A 14,299-nucleotide genomic window follows, 5' to 3' on the forward strand; every position below is an offset into this window, starting at 1 on the left:
AATCCAACCAAAAATTCTATATTTTTCAAAACTGTCTTTAAAAATGAGAGAGAAGGCATTTGCAGATAAAAGCTGAGGGAGTTGGTCACCACTAGACGGGCCCTACACGAGATGCTAAAGGGAGCTCTGCAGGTGGAAAGGAAAGGACGCTGGACGTGAAGCAGTGAAGCTCCCTGGTGAGGGCAGCAGCGTGAGTGCACGAGAGGCCAGCACTACTGTGTGTGCTGTGGAACTCCACTTTTTCCTGCAGGATCGACAAGGCAAACGCATAAAACCTAGTGAAAAATCAGCAGTTTGGGACTCCTACTGTATGAGCATGTAACTTGTGGCAAGAACTACATAAAGGTGGGGGGATGGAGGGGTACAGGAAATTAGTTTGTGTGTACTATTGACATTGAGTTTTTATATCAAAGCAAACGCGACTGTTACAGATTTGGAATGCTAAATCGAAGCTCCAGGGTAAATACAAAGAAAAGTAGAGAATCTGCGAGTTCACAGAGACAGAAATTACTGGCCGCTGGGGTGGGGGCAGCAGTGGGGAGCCAGCGTGTAATGGGTGTAGGGTTTCTGAGTGGAGAGAGGGGGAAGGTGGTGAGGGGAAGGTGGTGAGAGGAGAGACGGGGAAGGAGGTGCCACGTTGTGAATGTGGTGAGTCCACTGAACGGTGTGCTTGGGAGGTTCAGGTTGTGAATGTGTTCCCACATTAATCGAAAGGGGAAGAGCAGCGAAAGAGGCGGTGATAATGAAATGCCATATGTGATCCTGGATGGATCTGGCAGGGGAGGAGAAAAGGCTCAAAGGGACATCATTGGGACATGTGACCAAGTTGGAGCATAGACATTGTTGGGACATATGAGCACATTGGAACACAGACTGCCCTTTTTGTACCAGTGTTGTATTTCTTGACTCAGTAACGGCACTTAAGTGAACAGCCTTGATTTTAGGAATTGTGCAGGGCTGTGCTGCTTGTTCAAGGAGCATGACATCTACACCCAACTCTCAGGTATTTAGAACCTGGATTGAAAAATAGGTGGGTGAGAAGATGTGTAGAATGGCAGCAAATGTGGCAAAATGTTAAAATGGGTGGATCTGGGTATCTGGGCGGGGGGGTTGTGCTCGAGTTCTCTGTAGGGGGGCTGGATTATTGGAAATAAGTCTGAGGGTATTACAAATAAAGCTAAAAACAAGCAAGTGTGTCCGCACAAGAGGCTGGTGGCGAGAGGTCAGCGATGGGTGTGGCACTGTGACCCAGCAAGGCCTGGGCATCTGGGGTGGGCGGAGACTGCGGCCTCATGCCCCAGCCTGCCCGCCTGGCCCCGGGAGGGAAGGAGCTGCTGTTGGCCCCAGGTCACGGTGAGGCCAGTAACCACACGTGGCTGTCCCTGTGTGAGCTGAACTTGTGAGTGCAGAAGAGCCTGGAAAGACGCCGGTGAGGTGGCCCCAGGACAGTGCGCCGTGTCCTTGAGAGGCCGCCACCTGCCTCCTCGGCACGGCGAATTCCCCAGGCAGCTGCGACGAGCAGGTGGTGCTGTCGTCGTAAGGAGGAGGAAGGACTTGTAGCTGTTGGGCTGCGGCTGGGGGGCTCTGCGTCTCCTGGGGAAGCAGGTCCCTCTGCACTTGCCTTTGGGAACAGCAGTGTCCCCGGGCTTTGCAGAGCTGGGGCTGCCTGTTCTGCGAGGGGCACGGTGCCGGGGAGGGGGTGTCCATCGAGCGCACAGTTCACGACGGGCACCGCCCACTTCTGGGTCTTCAGGAAAGCCGGCGTGGCCCAGCGCTGGCACAGCCTCTCGCCGTTTCTCAGCGTCTGCCGCGCTCACCTTGCCAGGTACTGGCAGGTGTCGGCCAGAGGCACTGACAGCAGCGTCTGCTCGTGGAGAAAAGTCACCTGCCCTGCCTCAGCCCAGGAGGGCGCACACCTCCGACGGGGCCTGGCCGCCGGGCTGCCCGGCAGACGCGCGGTGCGAGCCACGCAGGCAAGTTTAAATGCCCTAATAGCCACGTTAAAAAAAGGAAGTGAGTGTGAAGAATGTATTTTACCTGACACCTTATGCCCAAAATGGTACCATATCAGCATGTAACTAATAGGAAAAAAAGGCTGTCTTTCTCGTTTTTCCCCACACCAAGTCTTTGAAATCCTGGGTGGGTTTTCTCTTGCAGCGCATTTCATTTTGGACGCTACATCTTCAGCCGAAGTGCTTGATATGTATGTAGAATGTATAAAACTTCCCGGTGGAAGAGGAGATCCACATATCCAAGTCGCTCCAGGCATACTTTAAGGCTTCCCAATAACTACATTGTGCCTCCATTTATTCGTTTAGATCCAAGTTAATTAAAACTAGCTACAAAGACTTGAGTTCCTGTGTGTGAACACACCTCATTTCCAGCTCGCGGTGCCCCCTTGGCCTGTGCCCGCTGTGCCCGGGGCCCCATGCTGGGCAGCGAGGTGATCAGCAGGGATGGGAGCGTGACCAGAGAGGCTGGCTGCGCCCGGGGCCCGCAGCAGCCCTGAGCGGGAGAGGGCCTCCTTCCAGGGGCCGGGAACACTTGGTACGTTGCTCCAGTTTCTGCGACGTTCTGTTTGAACGTCTCACCACCGTTGTCCCTGCTCCCGGGGCTGTTGCCGTGGCCGGCCTCTGCCAGAGCTTCCGTGGGGAGCAGCCCTGAGATTTGGGCGGCTCAGGGATCTGGGGAGATGGTAGCTTCTCAGCCAGGGCACAGGGCCTGGGGAGAGGGCCCACTCCTGTGGGCCGGGGGCACATCCAGTGTGAGGGGCTGTCTGTGCCCTAGCCCCCTGGAAAGGAGGTGCTGCTGTCCCGGGCCCCTCGCTGAGCGCCAGCTGGGAGAACGCGCAGGCCCCTGGCTGGGCGTGAGGAGGCCGCGGCGGGTCAGGGCTCTGCCTGCGGCCGCACATGCCGGCCTGCTCTCAGCTGCCAGCCAGTGAGGCGACTGCCCGCCCCCGCCGCCCCCCGGCCTGCCGTCCCCCAGTCCGCTCCCCCCAGCCTATCTCCCCTTGGCCTGGCCCCCCCCAGCCCCGCAACAGCAGGCACAGAGCAGCATTTGGGGGAAACTGGTGCCTTTTTAGTTAAAGGCTCCGGCTTGCTGACAGGTGGGGGGCCACAGCCCCGCTTCCCTTCTAGCAGTGGCTGCCCAGCCCCTGCCAGGCCCCTGATGCCCAGCCCAGTCCCCCAAAAGGTGTTTGGCTGGTGCGGGGCAGGGCGCTGCCACCAGGGCACCCCGGCTGCCTTGGCCTCCCGGGGCTGCAGTAGCACACGGGGTGGGGGCGGCGGTCTGAACCGCTGGAACTGGGGGCTCGTGGCCCCGAGGCCAGGTGTCAGCGGGAGAGGTGCGCTGGTGCAGGGTGAGGCCCTGGCCTCGTGGTCCTGGCCTCGTGGCCCTGCCTCCAACACCTCCTGCCGCACTGCCCCCTGTGCTCTCTGCTGTGGGGCCCTGGTCGCCCTGGACTCAGGCCCACCCTGCTTCCGTCTGGCCGCACCTTAACTGATAGCACCTTGGAAGACCCTGTTTACAAACGGGTTCACGTGCGAGGACGGACGGGGCCCTGCGCCGTCGGTGGGGACGAGGCCATCCCACAGTCACTGCGTCTCCAGAGCCGGGGACCACGTGCTGCGAGCCCAAGGGCCACCCAGGACCTGGTGGGGCGGCCGCGGGGTGAGCCTGGGGGCCGAGCCCCTCCCTGCATGGCCTGTCCCCTCCCCCAGGGCTGGCACCTGGCGGGAGCCCATGGCGGCGCCCCGGGAGGCGCAGGCTGGCGCAGCCTTGTAGCCTCCGGGCTGCAGGAGCTGCGCGTCGTCGCTGTCCTCCGGGGGATGGGGTCGGAGTACCCGCCCCCGGGTGCCAGAGCCATGCTGGGGTCACGCGGGCGAGAAGGCTTTCCCAGGGGGCAGGGGCCGGCTGGCAGCTCGCAGAGCCCTGCAGGGACGCAGATGCGGCCCCGAACCCCAACCCCCACGCCTGTGGGTGGTGCCGGGAGCCTCGGCCACGAGGAGCCCTGCGGGGGCAGGGGACAGGCCGGGACCGGAACAGGACAGGGAGTCTGCCCTCGTGGCCTGCGTGCCCCGGCAGCCACAACCTCCTGGGCCTTGTGCCGGGCGGGCTGGCCCGGGCTCCCTGCTGCTGCTGCTCGCACGTGGCACGCTCCCCTGCGCCCCTGGCGCCTTGGGCAGATCCCTGGGCACGGCGTGGGCCGGAGAAGGGTCCCGAAGGCCTCCAGGGTGCTGATGTGGGGAGCAAAGAGGGCACCCTGCTGTCGCCAGCGCAGGCTGCACTTCTCTCATCCAGAGGACAGGCGAAGCCGGGGCCGGCGAGCAGCCCCTCACGGGGTGGGGCCCCTCTCCAGTGAACCCGCCTGGGTGCAGTGGGTGAGACCCTGGCCCGGCCCCGCCCCACCTTGGCCCCGCCCTCCAGGCATTGGCCCCGCCCCACCTCACCCTGGCTCCGCCCAGACCCTGTGCCCACCCTCCATGTGTGTGCTCCTGAGCAAGACGCTCCGCCCCGGCCCTCCGTTACCCGCTGGGAGGCCGCCAGCGCTGCTTTCCCCCTGCGCCCACCCTGGCGTCGAGAGGGGCCTCAGGGGGTCCTCTGCCGATGACCCCTGGTGCCCCTGAGACCTTGTGCAGCTGCAGTGCCACCACCAGCAGGTGGTGCACGGGCGCCTCACGTGCCCCCCGGCCCTCGCTGCCACGGCCCCCGCTGTCGTCAGCCAGTGCCCCTGCCCTTGTCCTTCCCGCAGGCCTGGCTGCAGGGCCCGGCCAGAGGCTCTGGCGACGCCTGCGGGCAGTTCCCGGGTATGGGCTCCCCCGGCGCCCCGCCTGCAGCCTGCTCGCGGGTGAGACCCCGGGAAGATGACCTCTGGGCTCCTGGTGACCCCCCAGCCCTGCCCCCTCGCCTCCCCTGGCAGCCGCGGCCTGCTGCTTCAGCCAGGCCTCCCGCGCCGCCCCTTGTCTGCACCTTTGCCCGCCCTCGAGCGCAGCCGGCTCTCCTGGCTCTCCTGGCACGCCTGCCCTGCAGCAGCCCCACCGTCCGCCAGCTCTTCCTGCTCCAGGCAGGGTCAGGGAGTCTGTCCCTCTGTCCCTCCACTGCCCGCCCAGGGAGCCTCCTGTGGACACGAGTGGGCAGGCCTATCCTCTCCATGCCGTCCCTGCTCAGGTCCTCGGAGTGGACAGCGGACACACGCAGGCACATGGCTCACCCTCTCCCATCCAGCTCTCTCCATCTGTCCGTTCACCGTCCATCCTTCCATCCGTACAGCACCAATGACCTAGAATATTCTGAGACTCAGCGGCACAGGGCTCGTTCTTTTTCCTCTCCACGTCTTCCCTCCCGTTACCAGCACTGTCTGCTTCTGTCGCCCTCGTCCACAACCCATCGCCTGTGCACAGTGCCCTTTCCTGCCTGGGCACCTCCTCCCCTGCTGGGGCTCTGGGGCCTCGTGCCAGGCTGCCCAACTCCCGTGCCCCCTACTTCTCTCAGGCTCTGATGCCCACACCTCCCTGCAGGTCCCCCCTCCCTTAAGCTGTGGTACCCATGCCAGGCTGCCCCCCACTGGGGGTGCCCTCCCACCCCTGGGGCTCTGAGGTCATGCTCTGGGTCCCTGTGACTCCCTTGTGTGCCCTGTAGTGCTCCCTGGGCAATGCGGGCTCCAGCTGGTGCGATGCCCTCCCTGTCCCTCCCGTCCCTCCGTCCTGCCCGGGGCCTGCCGGCAGACGGCCGCCCAGAGCCGGGAAGGCGTGGCGGGCATGAGCTCCGTGTGAGAACACCAAGGCAGTGAGCACAGGACGGTGGCCCCGACCACGGTGGCGGGGGTGACACGCGGTAACTCAGAAGCCACGTCGCTTCCTGGCTCGGTCAGCACGTGTGCGTTGGGGCCGCAAAGCTTGCCGGCCTGGCTCTCGGCCCAAGAGCGTGGCAGGTGGGTGCGGTGGGAGCCCGTGGTGGGAGCCCGCGCTGTGCTGCGGGTGGCCTGGGCGGGGGTTGGCATGGCCCGTGGCATCGCGTCCTCACGGTGGGCATGGCGGAGGGGCTGCTCACGGCCCCCTCTGTCCCCCCCTTTTTTATAAGCCCAGCTTATTGGTACGTATTAATAAAGCGTAAATGGTCCAAGTGTTCCGTCAGCAGTGTGGGGTATAAGCACGTGGCTGTGCCTCCACTTCGGTCCTTAGAGCACTTCCGTTATTCCAAGGATGATGATAAAACATTTCCCTGAGCTGGACCCCGCGCACCCCACGCCCCCCACCTGAAGTGAGCCGCGCCGTGGTTCCCGTCTGCTCAGCAGCGCTGTGCTGCCGGCACCGCCGCCGAGCTGGCGCCATCTCATCAGCCCGAGAGCCCCTGCCAGGGCCCCCACTTTCTTGGTGCCCGCCGGTCAAGGCTGACGGCCCTCGTCAAGGTCACGCGTGCCTCGTAGCCTAGAGCGGCCGGGCGTGGTCCCTGTGGCTGACTCCCTGTTGCGAGCCTGCACTCAGGCCTTCGGGTGCTCGCGAGCTCGGCCTGCAGGTGACATTCCCGGGGAGCCCCTCCTCCAGGGGTCGGGGCAGAGGACGGGCCCGGCGTGTCCGTCATGACGGGCCGCGCTGCCCGTGCGTCGGGCCTGCCCCGCGGGGTTCCTGGCACCCCGGGTCCCCGAGGGGAAGGCCTTGCTAGACGGGCCAGGCGCCACACCACGGGACTCCCCGAGGGCCACCCCAGCGGGCAGCCCTGCCCTCCCCGAGCCTCTCAGCGGACACGGCCACAGCGGGACCCCCTGTCACGTCCACCCACACTGGTGGGGCTGGGGCCTGGTTCCCTGACCGGCGAGGGCCGGAGCGGGTGGGCAGACGGGCAGCGGCCTGGCCTGGGCCTCAACGGCGCTGGGGTCTCTGCGCAGAGGTGGGCAGCGAGGAGCCGGGGGGGGCTGAGGTGTGGGGGGACGGGGCTGGAGAGGGGGCGGGCAGGGCAGCAGGGCCTGGGGCTGCTGAGGGCCACATGGGGAGGGAGCTGGCCGTGCTGGCTCAGGACCATCCCTCTTGGGGGTGAGGGGTGGGGGGTGGGCTCGTGGGAGGTCCTGCTGTCGGGTGCCTGCTGTGTCCCCTGGAGTAGCAGCCCTGCCGCCCCTGCCTCGTGGAAACGGCTTCTGAAGTCACCCAGCACCTGGCCTAACCTGGCCCTCGGGAGAAGGGACTGGTCGTCAGCCCAGAAGTTCCCTGAATTGGGCCAGACCCCTGCGCTGACCTGGAGCCTGGACAGTGGTGGCAGGTGTGGGACAAATGAGCGGTCTTGTCACTGTGATGTGGACGGGCAGAAGGTCCTGCCTGGGGAGGGCCAGGGGCTGGGGATGCCACCTGCCAGCACGGGGCAGGGGTTGTCCCTGGGCAGGTGGACACCCCCCCCCACTGAGGGACGGACATCGTGTGTCATGGCCTGGGGCCCCTGGCACTGCCGGGAGCCTGCGGGCCCAGCGGAATTCCTGCTGGGAGCGCTCTCCCCCACGGCTTTCCCCTGGAGGCGCCCGGTGTATGCTGTGGGAGGAGCTCGCTGGCCCGCAGGAGGCTGACTGGACTTGCTGAACGTGTTGGCCTGGAGGTGGCAGTGCGGGCCAGCAGCCGCTGGGGCCTCGGGACTTCCCTCTGAAAGGCCGCCCCGCAGCCCTGTCCCACCTGGATTTCAGCCAGGTGTCCCTTCTCAGGGTACTGTGCGTGGCCATGTCCTCCATGCTGCACCTACAGAATGCGGCCAGCTAGCCCAAGCACCTGGGAGGACAGGTGATGGAGGTGCAGCGCCAGCGGCAGCACAGGGCAGCCATCCGCCTGCCCCTCCCCACGGGGTCCCCTCCCCACTGGTGTCATTTCTCCATCGTGTCACCTCCCTACTGTCACTTTCCCCAGGGGCGTTGCCTCCATGGTGCTCTTTCCACGGGTGGCACCTGCGGGTGGTGGGTCAACCGAGGGGCACCACCCCGTGGGTCCCTGCTGCACAGCCAGCGCCCTGCGGGCCCTCCCTCAGGACAGCGCTGGCCCCGCCCCTGCCCCGCCCCTCCTCGGACCGCCTAGGAGCAGGCGCAGTCCCTCCGGCCGCCTCTGGGGGCGCCCTCTCCCCGGGCGGCCCCTCCTGCCCCGCGTTGGGGGCGCCCCCGCGGCTTCCCGGGCCCTGCTCGCCCGCCCGCCCCCGCTGCCGCCCACGTGGGCGCGCTCCCCTCCCAGGCGCCCCAGGCTTGCAGGCTTCCCGCCCCGGGCGAGGGGCGCGTCCCGCGGTGGTCCCACCCCCGAGGGCCCCTCTGACCCTTCCCCCCAGAGTTCCCGCCAGGGTCCTCCCCGGGGCGCTGGGGACGGGTAGCAGGTCAGAGCTTTATGGCCGTCCTTCTCCCGGGGCCTCGAGGCTCATGTCTGCTGCGGGGAAAGGACCTGGGGAGAAGCCCCCCGTCCTCAGGGAGGGTCCCCGGGCCTCTGGGTGGCCCCCTGGGGCTGGTGTAAGGGTGCCGCCTGCAAAGAAAGTCACAGAGCAGGGTCCGGGCCAGTGGCCCTGCGGCCCCTAGTGTCACCAGAGGCGGGTGGGCATGGGGGGTGGAGGAACACCCACAGCCGGGCAGGGCCCACCCAGGGGAGCCCCGACTTGAGGCCAGGCCAAGGTGGACACGGCCATCAGGGCAGTCTCCTGCCTCAGGTGGGGGCACAGCGGGAGGACCCCGGGACTGGGCCCCGGGCTGCCTCAAGCAGCCTCAGTTTCCTCATCTGTAAAACCAGGGAGGCACCGGGCAGCCCCCAGCTGGCGGGGCCTGGTTTTCTCTGGGGCCAGTGCTGGCTTCTGGACACCTACGTCCCCGAAGCCGGCAGGAGGTGGCCGTCCCTGCGCAGCCGCTGGTCCAGACGTGCGGCCGTGCATGGGAGAGGCGGCGGTGTCCTCGAGGCCAGCTCAGCGCGCACCTCTGCGGTCGCGCTTCCGTCTGGCCCCTTCCTGTCTCTCCTTCCCCTCCGTTCCGTCCCACCGTGGGGTGGCCCTGTTTGGAGAGGGCATGTGAAGATGGCTTGTTAGGTGCCCGGGCCCCCATCCCACCCGCAGGAGTCCTGAGCATGGACAGGAGGCAGAAGTCCACGTGCAGGAGGCCACGTGACGGCGGGGGACCGCAGGGGACCGCCGGCCACCACCAGGGACCGGGAGAGGGCCCGGGCGGCCTCAGTGGGAGGCGGCCTGCTGCGCCTGGCCTCAGAGCTCTGGCCCTCGGAGCTGGGGACAGCATTTCAGCTGCTTTTAGCCCCCCGGTTTGTGGGGCTTTGTTACGGTCGCCCCAGGGCCCTGAGACCCCCCAGGTCCTCACGCAGGGCCTGTGCCGGGCATGAGCCGCTATGCATTCGGTGGCTTACAGCAGTACCCTGTGTCAGCCAGCAGCCGCCTGGCCTGGCGGGGGCTCCCGGCTGAGATTGGGGTGCAGGGGTTGCACCTCCCCTGGGATCAGGATCCTCTTCCCAGCTCACAGGCTGGAGGCAGAATTCAGTGCTTGTGGCCGTAGGTCTGAGGTCCTGTCGTCTTGCTCCTGCTGCCGGGGCGCTGCTCTCAGCTCCGGGGGCTCTTGCAGCCCCCAGGTGCCCCCCTGCATTGAGGGCAGCCGCGTGCTCCAGGGCGCATCGCTGTCAAGCCTCTAATCCCCACGCCCTCCTTCCCTGCACTCTAGACCGCTTAGCAGGGCTCGCCTGATTCGGGCAGGCCCACCACACCCCAGCCGGGGAGGAGGGGGATTATGCAGGGCACCGTGGGGGGGGGGCTCTAGGGTCGTCTAGAATCCCGCCCCCGCAGTCCGCATGTCCGGGTTCCCCCGCCATCAACCCTGGCTTTCTGGGCTGACGCTGCCCCTCGAGGCTGGCCAGGCGGGACCCGCTCTCGGGACGTGCTGTGGCGCTGTGTCCCCCTCCCGCATCGCAGCGCGGGGGCTGCTGCGCAGTAATTACCGTCAGGTGTGGGCGGCCCTTCCAGGCGCTGCTCTGGGGCTGATTGTGGCGGTTCAAACGCAATTATCCGTTCAGGGTGAGCGTTTGCACGGTTGGAAGCAGCTGAAAGACCTGATGGGGCTTTATAATTGTGTTGTTTTTCCTTTTCAAGCAACTCCTTTTTGGAAGGTTCTGGTCAAGTGCATGCATTTCTTCTTAGGAGAAGGTGAAGGGCGGCTGCGCGGCGATCGCCGTCTCCTCCGGGGGACGTGAGGCCGGCACAGCTCTGCAGGCCACAGGCGCTGGCTCCTGCCACGCGGGCGAGCCGGTTGCCTTCGGGGCAGTTTTGAAAACCCACCGGTAATCCTGGTGCTTTTCTCCAGGGCCCTCTGGAGGTTGCTTCCCTCTTTTCAGGGGTGACCAGATGGAAACGTGCAGGTTCCAAAAGGAAACGGAAGGCAGTCGATTGCGCGGTGACTCCTGTGGCCCCTGGCGTCGTGCCACGCTTCGCGCCATTTTATTCTGAAACACTGACCATGATCGTGCGTGGGCACGAGGAGGGGCGGGCCCCCCACATTCCAAACGATCCCCAAGCCAAGGCGATGGTGCCGGAACACGGGGCCTGCGAGTGGGCCAGCGTCAGCGCGCATGGGAAGGGAAGGGCGTGCACCACGGAGCCTCCAGCCCCTGCCCCTGCTCTCGGCCCGCCTGCGGCCGATTCGGGGGGCTGGTCAAACGTGAAACTTCGACTCCAGTCGACACCTCGGGTTCCCTTCACTGACAGCCATGGCTCTGTACCTGAGTCCAAGTTGGCGCTCAGCTAAAGAGTGGTTGAGTGCCTGTTTCCCACGTGGGAGGTCCCGGGTTCAACCCCTGGTACCTCCTAAAGAAAAAAAGAGTGAATGAAGAAGGGAAGCGGCCGTGGCGCCATCAGGTGGGCTCCCATCTACCGTATGGGAGGCCCTGGTTCACACCCCGGGGCCTCCTTGTGAAGGCAGAGCCGGCTGGCACGCTGTGGAGAGCCGCCCGTAAGCACCGCAGAGAGCTGACTCAGCCTGGAGACGCAACAGAAAGAGAGACAAGCAAAAAAAAAAGCACAGAAGAGCATGCAGCGAATGGACACAGAGAACTGACAGCAAAACAAGTTGTGAGGGAGGGGGATTAAAATAAAGAAATAAATTTAAAAATTAGAAAAAAAAAGTGAATAAAGAAGCATAATAAACCGCAAGGGCACAAAACTATCAAATATGTTCCAGCGCGTGCGTTTCGTAATGATATCGTGGAAAAGCACGTCCCTGGAGGCTTTGGAGGCTCAGGGAAACACGCCACTCCTTGACAACTGGTCCTTAGTAACTAGCGGGAAAGGACCGCACATGGCGCCTCCTTGCCTGACAAAGCGCCCACTCCTGCCATAGGTAAATGGAGAAGGAATGATGGAGCCCGAGCAGCGCCATTTTGCCAGCCTGTGGCTCTGGGCGCCGAGTCCACAGCTGGTGACACGAGGAAGCGAGCCGCCCGGCCACGCCGCTGCCCGTGAGGCAGACGCGAAAGAGGGCAAAGGACCCGGCGTGGGTTAAGCCTCTGGCATCAACGGCAGGTTTTGGAACTGCAGGTGACAGAGGAACGTGTTAAGTGACGTGGCAGGGACGCCATCAGCACCGTCCAGCCTGTGGGACACGACCCGGGACAAGCCAGCTGGGTTCCTCGGAAGTTTTCTCACAAAAATTTGTAAGAGAAGAAAAAAATGGTGGGGAGGGAACCTATAGATTCCCGAAGAATGGAGAGACGCTGACCTGTCACCATCTCCAGGGTCCGTTTGTTACTGGCGCCGATGGGCCATTAGAGAAGTCTGGGTGTCCCTGGGGCAGGGGGGACAGTGATGAGTGTGGGCTGTGAGGACACGGAGGGTCGTGTTGAAGAGGGCTGCATGGTGGGGATGTCGTGGCTTTGTTTAAATGGCCCAGCGGAGACCCGATTCCGAGAGGAAATTTTGGGGTAAAGGGCGTTACAGGGCCCCTGGGCAGGGGAGGCCGGCTGCTGGGCGCCGAGGCGGGGGGAGGGGGAGGGAGGGGGGAGGGGGGAGGGGGCTCGTGGGACAAGGCGCACGTGTCGGGGCAGGTAGGGAGGCTCCGCCTGGGGTGGGCACACGGCTCTTCTCATTGGCCTACTTTGGAACATCACCTGATTTTCTGTAATAAAAAGTCAAAGAAAAGCGAGAGAAGGAATCTTCAGAAAATACTGTTTTATTATTTCCACTTCCTTGTCAGTTTTGCAGCGCTTTAGGAAGGGAGTGTGTTTGAAAAGCAACCATTTACAGGCCAATAAAGCGAATCAAGTGCTTTTATGATTTTGTAAAATCAAAAGTGTCTCTTTGATTGATCCTGCAAACAGAAAGTCTAACCAAGATACGGTCTAACCTAGAGACAAACATCTAATCTGTATACAAACAGAAAGTTTAACTGAGATACGGTCTAACCTAGATACAAACGTCTAATCTCTACACAAACAAAGTCTAAACTGGGTACAAATGTCTAGGCTGTGTACGCACAATCTAATCTAGCATTAACAGGTGCGGCTGGCATTTCCCGCCCTCGGGCAGGCGCTTTCCCCGGGCTCCCCTCTGCAGCCAGAGGTCACGCGGGTGGCCTCCTGTGCGGGTGGCAAGGGAGGCACTAGGCCCTGGGGTACCCGCGGGGGCTGGGGGCCGCGAGCCAGGGGGTACAGGAGGAGGGAGGAGGGGCTTGCTGACCCCCACCCCACCTGCTGCGACTCGGGGCCCTGGGGGACAGCTCCAGCTCCGTGGCCTGCCCCCCCCACCCGGCTCTGAGTTCCAGAGGCGTCTAAGGCCCCGAGGGCCCCCCGAACTAGCTTGGACCCCCAGCTCCGAAAGCCCGTGGGCAGAGGCGCCCCTTGGAGCCCCTGGGTTCTGGCGGTTCCCAGCAGCCGGGAGACCAGGCCCCTCGGGGTGCCCTGCTGCCCGGACCCACTTCCGGCGTTGGAGACACCGAGCGCGTGCCCATCTCCCTGCGGGCCCGGCTGGGCGAACTCAGGCAAGTGCCCGGGCCCCCCGAGCCGCGGCCCGAGGCCCAAGGGCCGTTCAAGAGACAGGACGTCCAGCCCCACCTCCTGTTTTTTAAACTTGCCTCGTGTCACAGGGCGAGTGGGGTGATGCCTGAGAGCCTGGCGGTCTCCTGCGGTGGCCCCGGGCGCCCGGGGTGCAGGCCGAGACGGGCGCCTCGAAGGCCGGGAGGGCCTGTGGGAGGGTGGTGGGAGGGGGCGTGGCACGATGCCACCGGCAGGGCTGGCTCTGTGCCCCCCGGGCTTCCTGCTCTGCGCCTGGAATTGGAGCTGACACGGGCAGCCCCGTAGTCCACGGACGTCGCAGCCTGGCCAGCTCGGCAGGACCTTGGACCCGTTCGCCAGTTGTGAATCTGTTTTGATGAGAAAATGTGCTTCAGCTTCCAGGAGCTGCCAGGCGCGGCCCACAGCACATTTCTGTGCAGGGAGAGCAGTGTGCATTCGACACCTAGGAAGCGAAGTGGACCGGCTCTGCCATTGGAAACGCCCTGAGGATTAACTGTCGTTCGCGCGACTTGAGGATGTCACGACCGCCACGAAGCCATCGCGTGACCATGGGGGGATGTCATGAAAACCTCCCCTTGGAGACCCGTCCACGGATGGGGGAGCCACGGGGGAGGCCTGGGAGCTGCGGGTGCTGCTGGTGAAGGGAGTGGCCAGGGTCGGGGGTAAGCTGGCGCCCTGGGGGACGTTCAGTGCGTGTGTGGACGTGTGTGCTGTGGCACCTCTTTCAACTGCAAAGCCCAGTTACAGGGAGGCACCAGCCCAGTGTGTGGCTCAGTAAATGGCGATAAGGGGTCACGGCACGAGCAGGCGGCAGCGCCGAGCCAGGGACCCCGGGGTCCTCCGCACGCCCACCCCAGTCACAGCCGCCTGCGCCGCAGGCGACCACCGTCCCGTTGACCCAGGCTGTCCCCGATGTGCTCTGAGACCCTCGGGTGCTCTTCCTCGTGTTGTCCAGTCAAGGGGTGCCGATGCAAAGGACCAGAAATCGGTTGGTTTTTATGAAGGGTGTTTATTTGGGGTAGGGGCTTGCAGGTACCAGGCCGTAAAGCATGAGTTACTTCCCCCATCCAAGCCTGTCGCCACATGTCGGAGCACGATGGCTGCCGACGTCTGCGAGGGGCCGGCCTTCCTCTTCCTCCTAAGGCTCCTGGCCCCAGCTTCTTCCAGCGTCAGCTGCAGGCCGGGCCAAGTCTCGTCTCTCTCCCTGGGCGCGATTCCCTCCGTGCGCAGCTGCTCTGCTCTCTCCCATGTGCTTACTTCCCAGGCTCCAGCTCAAAACTCCAACCTCCCTTCTCTGCAGT

This window comes from Dasypus novemcinctus, chromosome 4, assembly GCF_030445035.2.
Source record: "Dasypus novemcinctus isolate mDasNov1 chromosome 4, mDasNov1.1.hap2, whole genome shotgun sequence".
NCBI classification, from domain to species: Eukaryota; Metazoa; Chordata; class Mammalia; order Cingulata; family Dasypodidae; genus Dasypus; species Dasypus novemcinctus.